A 5,210-nucleotide genomic window follows, 5' to 3' on the forward strand; every position below is an offset into this window, starting at 1 on the left:
CCACTGGGACCCCATGCACCCCTTTTCCTGCTCTCCCAGTTCCCCTTTCATTGCTCCGTGACCCCTCGAACCCCCCCAAATCTCTGTGTCCCCCCAGTTCTCCACTCCCTGCACTACCTGGATGTGGCAGTGTCAGAGCCCAGCCCGGGGATCCCCCAGTTCATGGCCATTGGGTACCTGGATGGGATCCCTTCACACACGCTGCGACAGCGAGCGGGGCCGGATGGAGCCGCTGACACAGTGGATAAGGACGGAGCAGAGCCAATATTGGGATGGGAACACCCAGATCTATGTGGGGAAAAGCACGTGGCTGCCAGGAACCTGGAGATACTGCGGGACTGGTACAACCAGAGCAGGGGCGAGTGGGGGGAATCTGTGGGGCTGGGATGTGGATGTGGGGGATGGGATCCGTGGGGTTGGGATGGGATCTGTGGGGCTGAGATGGGATCCATGGAGATGAGCTGAGATCTGTGGGGCTGGAGTGGGGATCTATAGTGCTTGAATGGGATTTATCGGGCTTGGATGTGGATTGACAGAGTGCCAAGAGGCCGAGATGGTGATCCATTAGGCTGGTATGGGATATCTTGTGCTGCATGGGTTGGGATGGGATCCATGGGTCTGGGATGGGGATCTGTGGGTCTGGGATGAGATCCATGGTGTTGGGATGGGGATCTGTGGGGCTGGGATGAGGCTCTCTGGGTCTTCATCAGACCCTGGTGCTCCATAGGGCTGGGATGGGGCTGTGTGGGGCTGGGACACAATTCCATGAGTCTCTGTGGGTACAATTCCCTCAGGTTTTCACACAAGGTTGCGAGTTTATGGCTGTGACCTCCTGTCTGACGGGAGCATCCATGGATCCCGCCGGGATGGCTACGACGGGCAGGATTTCATCTCCTTTGACCTGGAATCCAGGAGATTGGTGGTGGCCGACAGCGCTGCTGAGGTCACCAGGAGGTACTGGGAAGGTGAAACGAACGAGGCTGAGAGGGTGACGAATTACCTGGAGCACATCTGCCCAGAGTGGCTCCAGAGATACGTCGGATATGGGCAAAAGGAGCTGGACCGCAAAGGTGGGAGCAGAATTCCTGTGGGAATGTGAGATTTGGGAATGGAGGACTTGGGAACCCTATATTTCCTGTGGAAATTCCGTGGGCAGATCTCACCCCTGTTCCATTCCCATTGAATTCCATGGGCACATTAAAAACCCCATCCCATTCCAGTGGGAATTCCATGGGCAGATCTCACCCCCATCCCATTCTTGTGAGAATTCCATGTGCAGATCTCAGCTCCATCCCATTCCCAGGGAATTCCATGGGCAATTCTCACCCCCATCCCATTCCCATGGAATTCCATGGACGTCTCTCACTGTTATCCCATTCCAGAGCCCCCTGATGTCCATGTGTCCGGAAAAGAGGAACACGGGATGCTGATCTTGTCCTGCCACGCGTACGGATTCTACCCCAAGGTCATCGCGGTCAACTGGATGAAGGGGGATGAAATCCGGGATCAGGAGACGGAGTGGGGCGGGGTCGTTCCCAACAGCGACGGCACCTTCCACACCTGGGCCAGGATCGAGGCGCGGCCGGAGGAGCGGGAGCAGTACCGGTGCCGGGTGGAGCATCCCGGAATGTCGGAGCCCGGGATCTTCGCTTGGGGTGAGGCTGGGAATGTGGAATGTGGCAACTGGGGAGTTGGAATTCCCAGATGGGGATTCCCCTCCTCCTCACCATCCCCATTCCCAGAGCCGACATCTGGTGGGAATCTCACCGTGGTGGTCGCTGTGTCCATTGTTGCCATCATCATCCTCATTGTCCTCATTGGATTCGTCATCTGGAAGCTCCAATCTGGTAACACACGGGATGGGGGTCAGGAAGGGGCACAGATCCACCCAGCACCTTCTGGGAATCCTGTGCCACTGACGCTGATCCCACTGTTTTTCCACAGGGAGGGTGGACCGGAATGGATACAACATGGCAGCCAGTGAGTACCAGTGGCGGATCCAGCTCTGGATCCCCTCCATGTGGATCCCAGGATGGATCCTGGCGTTAATCCCAGTGTGTGATCCGTGCTGGAATCTCATGGATCTTCTCTTTCTGCAGGGAATGATGTGGGAACCACAGCTTGACTGCAGGTACGGAGTGGGGTCAGGGTGGGATTCCAGAGGGGGATTGGGACAGGATGGACAGATTGGAATCAGGGAGGGATTCTGGATCAGAGGAGGGGTCCAGAGCAGGATGAGATTGAATTCTGGAGTGGGATCGGGGCTGAATTCTGGAGCAGGATCAGTTGGGATGATGGATGGATGGATGGATGATGGATGGATGGATGGATGATGGAAGAGTGGACAGGGCAGGATTGGTGTGGGATGGATGAGACAGGATCAGGTTGGGATTCCAGAGTGGGTTTGGGTGGGATGGATGGATGGAGCAGGAGTGGGCAGGATCCGGTTGGATCTGAAGCAGCTCCTGCTCTCCATGGACTCCAGCCAGGCCCATCCTGTGGGATGGGGACAGGGACAGGGTGACACTGTGACCCTCTCTCATCTCAGCAGGAATCACTCCCTGAGCAATCCACAGAGCTTGATCCAGCCCCTTCCTGTTCCCAGGAAACTGAGGCTTTCCAGCAGAGCTCCTCTCCATGTTTTTACCCACCCACAGCTCCTGCTAATGGATCAATTTCCCATTTTGGCTTCTTTAAAGCCAAGAACCACAAACATTCCCAATGCTTTAGTTCTGGTGTGAAATTATCCTGCTTTGGGCAATAAATCCTGCTTGGGGCAATAAATCCTGCTTGAGGCAATAAATCCAGGTTCCCTCCTCCAGTGTCTGTCAGTTCCTCTCTGGGAGCCAGGAATGAGAATAGGGATGCCAAGAACAGGATGAGGACACCAGGATTGGGATGAGGACACCAAGATTGGGATGGGGACACCAGGACTGGGATGGGGACATCAGGACTGGGATGGGGACACCAGGATTGGGATGGAACACCAGGACTGCATGGGGACTTGCCAGCCATACTTGGCTCCATCCCCCAGGATTCATTTCCCGCTCTGTGTCCCATGTCCGAGGTGTCCCCAGAAGGGTTTGGCTGTGTCAGGCTCCTGGAGGGGCAGTAGGATGGGGGGAGGGATCAGGCCAGGCCTCATTGTCCCCAATGGTCCTTGAGTGTCCCAAAATTGGGGTTTGGGATCTCAGAGAGGTTTCTGCTCATGACCATGGCCATGAGATGAGAGTGGCCATGAGTGACACAGCCCTGAGATGACCATGGGATGACCATGACACAACCACAGCCCCATGAGATGGTTTGGACCAAGAAATGACCATGGGTTGGCCATGGCACAGCCATGGGCTTGAGGTGGCCCTGATGTGGTCATCTCATTGTCCTGATCATCTTATGGTCATCTCATGGTAATTTCCTGATCACCATCACCTATTGAGTCCCCTGGGGTTTACACCATCTCCCCCCGAGAGAATGGATTGCTGCTGGCAATCAGGACAGGAGCTGATGATCATGTGGGACTGATCATTAGTTAGATTAAAAGATCTTATGAGGGATGGGGCTTTTTGGTGAAAGAAAGAGAGACTAATAGGGGCTTGTTCAAAAAAATTTGGAAGGGTGGTTTGAATGGGCGTGGTGAGGTGATCAGCATGGGCATTACCTTCAGCCCTGAATTCACTTCCAGGTAGGTTGGTACGTGAACCAACATGGGTGACAAAATAAGGTTGTTTTCTTAAAAAAGAAAATTTTGAGCAAATTTTATATTATATATATATATATTTTATATATTATATATATTATATATATATTATATATTATATATTATATATTATATATTATAATATTATATATTATATATTATATGTATATATAGGTTTTCATTAGTGATAAATTTGAGGAGGGAACCTTCTGCTCATTCCCCAATGCCGTATCATAAAATGAATCTGTAACTAAATTGAAAGGAATTAAAAACCTGGAGAAAACACGGACAATCACTGCAAGTTCTACAATCTGTGTTGATCCTTCTACAAGTTCAATGTCTGATTCCCAGTTATCATTGTTAGGGTCTTTCCAGGTGATAACTGATTTATGCAATTTGCCAGAGCCATCTGTAAAAATATTAAGATCATTAAGAGGGGTGTGACTATCTAGGGGTTTTTGGGTAAAATTCAAAGGAAGGTGTAGTAATTTATGTTTTGGGAAATGAACTGAGATTTGTCCCATAAAAGCTGCTAAAGCAATTTGAGAAACCTCAGATTGCTGAAGTAAAAATTCTAAATACAGGGGAGTAATGAGTATAAACATAACAGAGAAATAATTTCTGGAAAAGGTTAAAACTCGGGATTGGGATTTCGTGATCAGCTGAGAAAGGATTTCAGGGCAAGTAGTGATTGTTTTGGGCATCTGATAAGATAGGAAGATCCATTGTAAAATTAACAAAAGGACAGACAAATCCTTTTTCCATTGAAAAATTGAACCACAAAAATGTGGGCATTCTCCTAAAACAGAAAATCAAAAATGTGACTCTGGGTGGTATCAGTGGGCTTGGTGAGTGTGCAGTGCTGTAGCCACTTTATCCAACCCGGTTCTGGCATCTGGTGTGAAGTCTCTGGGAGAGTTCAGGTCCGTGTCCCCCCCTTAATAAATCAAATAAAGGAGCCAAATCCTGGTTTGTGATTCCAGGGAGGGTCCTAACCCCGTTAATTGAGTTTCTGCAGAGGGTGTAAGGTGGTGAGTTCCTCCTGCAGGTGGCTGATCTGTGGTGTGACAGTGAGCCTGTACCCTGGGTACCTGCAAGGGGAGGATCACTGCACTTCATCTTTGGCTACTTGTAGACCAGACTTATGATCTCCTCTAAAATGTTGGTGGTGACAAGTTCCAGGGTGGTCTCCTTTTCTGAGGCAATCAGGATGTCATCCATTGTGGATGATTGAGATACCCCTTCAGGGCCCCCTTGGAAACTTACCCCTTAGATAAGAAATCCTTCCTTAGAGAAATGTTCACCCCCTGTAGACTCCCGTGTTATCTTTTAGTGTTCTAACTGGTCTTTTTTACTTCTAAGTAATTGGTCACTCTCACCTAAAACTTTAAAGTAGTTGGATATTTTTTCAGTGTCTAACTTTATTGGTCCACTTCTGAAGCCACCCCAGCCCTATAAAACCCCTTTGATATTCTACGTACCTGGATTTGCTGCTGGGTCCCTTTGTAGAAAT

General features: G+C 50.1%; 1 pseudogene across 1 annotated transcript; it reads left to right on the top strand.

Moving 5' to 3' along the window:
• The first annotated feature begins 794 nt into the window (after nucleotides 1-794).
• On the top strand, nucleotides 795-2,064 carry LOC306815587 (class I histocompatibility antigen, F10 alpha chain pseudogene; annotated as a pseudogene). The gene is made up of 3 exons (XR_013777871.1): nucleotides 795-1,070; nucleotides 1,383-1,655; nucleotides 1,743-2,064. The product of XR_013777871.1 is annotated as a class I histocompatibility antigen, F10 alpha chain pseudogene (transcript).
• Nucleotides 2,065-5,210: the final 3,146 nt, after the last annotated feature.

This window comes from Erithacus rubecula (genome assembly GCF_903797595.1).
Source record: "Erithacus rubecula genome assembly, contig: scaffold_163_arrow_ctg1, whole genome shotgun sequence".
NCBI lineage: Eukaryota > Metazoa > Chordata > Aves > Passeriformes > Muscicapidae > Erithacus > Erithacus rubecula.